The sequence below is a fragment of the Hordeum vulgare genome, chromosome 3H (assembly GCF_904849725.1).
Source record: "Hordeum vulgare subsp. vulgare chromosome 3H, MorexV3_pseudomolecules_assembly, whole genome shotgun sequence".
NCBI classification, from domain to species: Eukaryota; Viridiplantae; Streptophyta; class Magnoliopsida; order Poales; family Poaceae; genus Hordeum; species Hordeum vulgare.
In genome coordinates, this window is record NC_058520.1 from 309,131,064 (window position 1) to 309,138,348 (window position 7,285).

Genomic DNA, 7,285 nt, shown 5'->3' on the forward strand with positions numbered 1-7,285 from the left:
CTCCGTCTTGCTTGCTAGATCAAGAAGGCCGAGATCATCGTCGAGCTGTACGTGTGCTGAACGCGGAGGTGCCTTCCGTTTGGCGCTAGATCGGAACGGATCATGGGACGGATCGCGGGACGGTTCGTGGGATGGTTCGAGGGACATGAAAACGTTCCACTACATCAACTGCGTTTCTTAATGCTTCGTGTTGTGCGATCTACAAGGGTACGTAGATCCAAATCTCCTCTCATAGATGGACATCACCATGATAGGTCTTCGTGTGCGTAGGAATTTTTTTGTTTCCCATGCAACGTTAGCCAACAGTGTTATCAGAGCTAGGTTCATGCGTAGATTTTATCTCGAGTAGAACACAAAAGTTTTTGTGGACGGTGATGTTCGATTTGCTGCCCTCCTTAGTCTTTTCTCGATTCGGCGGTATTGTTGGATTGAAGCGGCCCAGACCGACATAACTCGTACGCTTACGAGAGACTGGTTTCGTCGATTGACATGCAACCTTGTTGCATATAGATGATTGACGGGTGTCGGTTTCTTCAACTTTAGTAGAATTGGTTTTGACCGAGGCGATCATTGGAGAGGCTAAATAGCAATTTGCACATCTCCGTTGTGGTTTTAGCGTAAGTAAGATGTGATCATACTAGATACCCATACGAGCTACGTAAAACATGCAACAACAAATTAGAGGACGTCTAACTTGTTTTTGCAGGGTATGCTAGTGATATGATATGGCCAATGACATGATGTGATATATTGGATGTATGAGATGATCATGTTGTAATAGTTAATATCGACTTGCACGTCGATGCTACGGCAACCGACAGGAGCCATAGGTTTGTCTTTAAACTACAGTTTGTGTTTGCAAATGTGTTTACTATATTGCTATGACGTAGCTTTAGTAGTAATAGCATAAGTAGCACGACAACCTCGATGGCGACACGTTGATGGAGATCATGATGATGGAGATCATGGTGTGGCGCCGGTGACAAGAAGATCGTGCTGGTGCTTTGGTGATGGAGATCAAGAAGCACAAGATGATGGCCATATCATGTCACTTATGAATTGCATGTGATGTTAATCCTTTTACGCACCTTATTTTTCTTAGAACGACGGTAGCATTATGAGGTGATCTCTCACTAAAATATCAAGATGAAATTGTGTTCTCTCCGATTGTGCACTGTTGCTATAGTTCGTCGTTTCGAGACACCACGTGATGATCGGGTGTGATAGACTCAACGTTCACATACAATGGGTGCACACGCGGAACACTCGGGTTAAGCTTGACGAGCCTAGCATGTGCAGACATGGCCTCGGAACACATGAGACCGAAAGGTCGAGCATGAATCGTATAGTTGATATGATTAGCATAGAGATGCTTACCACTGAAACTATTCCCAACTCACGTGATGATCGGACTAGAGTTAGTGAATTTCGATCCTGAACCACTTAAATGACTAGAGAGATGTACTTTTTGAGTGGGAGTTTAGCAAGTAATTTGATTAGTTGAACTCTAATTATCTTGAACATAGTCTAATTCCACTTTGAAATATTTGTGTTGTAGATCAATGGCTCACGCGACAGTCACCCTGAATTTTTATACGTTCCTAGAGAAAGCTAAGTTGAAAGATGACGGAAGCAACTTCAGCTCATAATCTTAAGTTGCTCCTACAAGATGGGAAGAAGGATTATGTCCTTAATGCTGCGCTAGGAGATGAACCACCCGCTGTGGCTGAGCAAGATGTTCAGAACGCTTGGTTTACACGTAAGGAGGACTACTCAGTAGTTCAATGTGTAGTCTTGTTTGGCTTAGAACTGGGACTTCAACGTTTCCTTGAGCATCATGGAGCATTTGACATGTTCCAGGAGTTGAAGTTTATCTTTCAGAAGAACGCCTAGATCGAGAGGTATGAGACCTCCGATAAATCCTATGCTTGCAAGATGGAGGAGAATTCGTTTGCCAGTGAACATGTGCTCAAAATGTCTGGATACTCAAACCGTCTAGTTGAGCTGGGGATTGAACTCCCGCAAGAGGCTATCACTAACAGAATTATTCAATCACTGCCACCAAGCTACAAGAGATCTGTGTTGAAGTATAACATGCAAGGGATGAACAAGTCATCCGGCGAGTTATTCGCGATGCTTAAAGTCACAGAGTCAGAACTCCATAAAGAGCATCAAGTGTTGATGGTGAATAAGACCACTAGTTTCAAGGGAAACGACAAAGGCAAGGAGGTTAATTCCAAGAAGAGCGGCAAGCCTATTGCCAATCCGACGAAGAAACCCAAGGCTAGACCTAAGCCTGAAACGGAGTGTTATTATTGCAACGGACTGGGTCACTAGAAGCGCAACTGCCCCAAGTATCTAGCTGATAAGAAGGTGGCCAAGGAAAAATTTGGTATATTTGATATACATGTTATTGATGTGTACTTAACCAACTCTCGTAGTAGTGCCTGGGTATTCGATACCGATTCTGTGGCTCATATTTGCAACTCGAAACAGGAACTGCAGAGTAAACGAAGGCTGGCGAAAGATGACGTGACGTTGCGCGTGGGAAGTGGTTCCAAGGTTGATGCAATCGCCGTCGGCACAATTTCACTTCAGTTACCATCAGGATTAGTTATGAACTTAAATAATTGTTATTTAGTGCCTGCGTTAAGCATGAACATTATATCCGGATCTTGTTTATTGCGAGACGGTTACTCGTTTAAGTTAGAGAATAATGGTTGTTCTATTTCTATGAGTAATATCTTTTATGGTCATGCACCCAATGTGAGAGGATTGTTCTTATTGAATCTTGATAGAGATGATACACATATACATAACATTGAGACCAAAAGAGTAAGAGTTAACAATGAGAGCGCCATGTTTTTGTGGCACTGCCGCTTAGGTCATATTGGTGTAAAGCGCATGAAGAAACTCCATTCGGATGGACTTTTGGAGTCACTTGACTTTGATTCACTTGACACGTGCAAACCATGCCTCATGGACAATATGACTAAGACTCCGTTCTTTGGAACAATGGAGCGTGCAAGTGACTTGTTGGAAATCATACATATCGATGCGTGCAGTCCGATGAGTGTGGAGGCATGCGGCGGATATCATTATTTTCCCACCTTCACTGAGGATTTGAGTAGATATGGTTATGTCTATTTGATGAAGCACAAGTCTGAAACGTTAGAGAAGTTCAAGCAATTTCAGAGTGAAGTTGAAAATCATTATAACGAGAAGATCAAGTTCCCACGGTCTGATCGTGGGGGTGAATATCTGAGTTTCGAGTTTGGTGCTCACTTAAGACAATGTGGAATTGTTTCACAATTGACACCGCCTGGAACACCACCGCGTAACGGTGTGTCCGAACGTCGTAATCGTACTTTATTAGAGATGGTGCGATCTATGATGTCTCTTACCGATTTTCCGTTATTGTTTTGGGGTTATGCATTAGAGACAGCTGCATTCACTTTAAATAGGGCACCATCAAAATCCGTTGAGACGACACCATACGAACTGTGGTATGGCAAAAGACCAAAGTTGTCGTTTCTTAAAGTTTGAGGATGTGATGCTTATGTCAAAAAGCTTCAGCTTGAAAAGATGGAACCCAAAGCGGAAAAGTGCATCTTCATAGGTTACCCACAAGAGACAGTTGAATATACCTTCTATCTCAAATCCGAGGGCAAAGTGTTTGTTGCTAAAAATGGAGCTTTTCTTGAGAAGGAGTTTCTCTCGAAAGAATTGAGTGGGAGGAAGATAGAATTTGATGAGGTTGTAGAACCTCTAGTCCCTCTAGATGATGGCGGAGGGCAAGGGGAAACCGCTGTCATTGGGACGCCGGTTGCAGAGGAAGTTGATGATGATGATCATGAAACTTCGGATCAAGTTCCTATCGGACCTCGCAGGTCGACAAGATCACGTACTGCTCCTGAGTGGTACGGTAATTCCGTCTTATCAATTATGTTGTTAGACAACAATGAACCTGCCAATTATGAAGAAGCAATGGTGGGCCCGGATTCCAGAAAATGGCTGGAGGCCATGAAGTCCGAGATAGGATCCATGTACGAGAACAAAGCGTGGACTTTGGAAGTACTACCTGAAGGCCGCAAGGCTATTCAAAACAAATGGATCTTCAAGAAGAAGACATAAGCAGACGGTAATGTGACCTCTTATAAAGCTCGACTTGTGGCAAAGGGTTTTTCACAAGTTCAATTAGTTGACTACGATGAGACGTTCTCACCAGTAGCGATGCTTAAGTCCGTCCGAATCATGTTAGCAATAGCTGCATTTTTCGATTATGAAATCTGGCAGATGGATGTCAGAACGGCGTTCCTTAACAGTTTTCTTAAGGAAGAGTTGTATATGATGCAACCCGAAGGTTTTGTCAATCCAAAGAATGTTAACAATGTGTGCAAGCTCCAGCGATGCATTTATGGACTGGTGCAAGCATCTAGGAGTTGGAATAAGCGCTTTGATGAGGTGATCAAAGCATTTGGGTTTATACAAGTGGTTGGAGAATCTTGTATTTACAAGAAAGTGAGTGGGAGCTCTGTGGCGTTTCTAATATTATATGTGGATGAAATATTGCTGATTGGAAACAACGTGGAGCTTTTGGAGAGCATAAAGTATTACTTGAATAAAAGTTTCTCTATGAAGGACCTAGGAGAAGCTGCTTACATTCTAGGCATTAAGATCTATACGGATAGATCGAGACGCCTGATATGTCTTTCACAAAGCACATACCTTGATAAAGTTTTGAAGATGTTCAAAATGGACCAGTCCAAGAAAGGGTTCTTGCAAGTATTACAAGGTATAAAATTGCGTAAGACTTAGTGCCCAGCAACTGCGGAAGATAGAGAACAAATGAGTTCCGTCCCCTACGCTTCATGCGTAGGTTCTATCATGTATGCAATGCTGTGCACTAGACCAGATGTCAGCTTGGCCATAAGTATGGAAGGCAGGTTTCAGAGTAATGCAAGAGTGGATCACTGGACGGCGGTCAAGAATATTCTGAAGTACCTGAAAAGGACTAATAAAATGTTTCTCATTTATGGAGGTGAAAAAGAGCTCGTCGTAAAAGGTTACGCCGACGCAAGTTTTGACACCGAACCGGATGACTCTAAATCGCAAACCGGATACGTATTTATTCTTAATGGGGGTGCAGTAAGCTGGTGCAGTTCCAAGCAGAGCATCGTAGCAGATTCTACATTTGAAGCGGAGTACATGGCTGCCTCGGAGGCAACAAAGGAGGGTGTCTGGATGAAGCAGTTCATGACACATCTTGGAGTTGCGCCGAGCACACTAAATCCAATAACTCTGTTATGTGACAACACTGGTGCCATTGCCTTAGCAAAGGAACCAAGGTTTCACAAGAAGACTAGACACATCAAACGACGCTTCAACCTCATCCGCGACTACGTCGAAGGAGAGGACGTGAATATTTGCAAAGTGCACACGGATCTGAATGTAGCAGACCCGCTGACTAAACCTCTTCCACGGGCAAAACATGATCAACACCAGAACTATATGGGTGTTCGATTTATTACAATGTAAATCGCATGGCGATGTGAGGACTAGATTATTGAGTCTAGTGCGAGTGGGAAATTGTTGGAAATATGCCCTAGAGGTAATCATAAATAGTTATTATTATATTTCGTGTTTAAAGATAATCGTTTATTATCCATGCCATAATTGTATTGAATGAAAACATAGATACATGTGTGGATACATAGACAAAACAATGTCCCTAGCAAGCCTCTAGTTGGCTAGCCAGTTGATCAATGATAGTCAAGGTTTTCTGGCTATATGCAAGTGTTTTCACTTGATAACTAGATCACATCATTAGGAGAATCATGTGATGGACTAGACCCAAATTATGAACGTAGCATATTGATCGTGTCGTTTTATTGCTATTGTTTTCTGCGTGTCAAGTATTTGTTCCTATGACCATGAGATCATATAACTCACTGGCACCAGAGGAATACCTTGTGTGCATCAAACGTCACAACGTAACTGGGTGACTATAAAGGTGCTCTACAGGTATCTCCGAAGGTGTCCATGGAGTTAGTATGGATCAAGACTGGGATTTGTCACTCCGTGTGACGGAGAAGTATCTCGGGGCCCACTCGGTAATACAACATCACACACAAGCCTTGCAAGCAATGTGACTAAGTGTAAGTCACGGGATCTTGTATTACGGAACGAGTAAAGAGACTTGCCGGTAACGAGATTGAAATAGGTATGCGGATACCGACGATCGAATCTCGGGCAAGTAACATACCGAAGGACAAAGGGAATGACATACATGATTATATGAATCCTTGACACTGAGGTTCAACCGATAAGATCTTCGGAGAATATGTAGGATCCAATATGGGCATCCAGGTCCCGCTAACGGATATTGACCGAGGAGTGTCTCGGGGCATGTCTACATAGTTCTCGAACCCGCAGGGTCTGCACACTTAAGGTTTGATGATGTTTTAGTATAGTTGAGTTATATGTGTCCTTACCGAATGTTGTTCGGAGTCCCGGATGAGATCACGGATGTCACGAGGGTTTCCGGAATGGTCCGGAAATGAAGATTGATATATAGGATGGTTTCATTTGGTCACTGGAAAGTTTCGGGTAATTCCGGCAATGCACCGGGAGTAACGAATGGGTTCCCGGAGTTCACCGGGAGGGGCCCACCCACCCGGGATTGAGCCCAAGGCACTAGGGTGCCGCCACAAGTCCTTAGTGGGCTGTTGGAGTCAGCCCAAGGGGCCCATGGCGCCACATAAGAAAATACCAAAGGAAAATAAAAGAAAAAGGGAAAGAGGGAGGTGGGAAGGAAGAGGAGGACTCCTCCTTCCCAAACCGAATTGGAGGAGGAGTCCTCCTCCTTCCCTTGGCCGACGAACCTTGAGGGCTTCTCCCTCAAGGCTAGTCCTCCCCCTGCCTCCTATATATAGTGGTGTTTTAGGGCTGATTTGGGACAACTTTTGCCACGTGCAACTCAACCCTAGACCACACAGTTCTACCTCTAGATTGGATTTCTACGGAGCTCGGGCGGAGACCTGCAGGAGTAGATCATCACCACCATCGGAGCACCCTCACACTGCCGGAGAACTCATCTACTTCTCCGTCTACCTTGCTGGATCAAGAATGCCGAGATCATCATTGAGCTGTACGTGTGCTGAACGCGGAGGTGCCGTCCGTTTGGCACTAGATCGGAACGGATCATCGAACGGATTGCGGGATGGTTCGTGGGACGTGAACACATTCCACTACATCAACCGCGTTTCTTAACGCTTCCTGATGT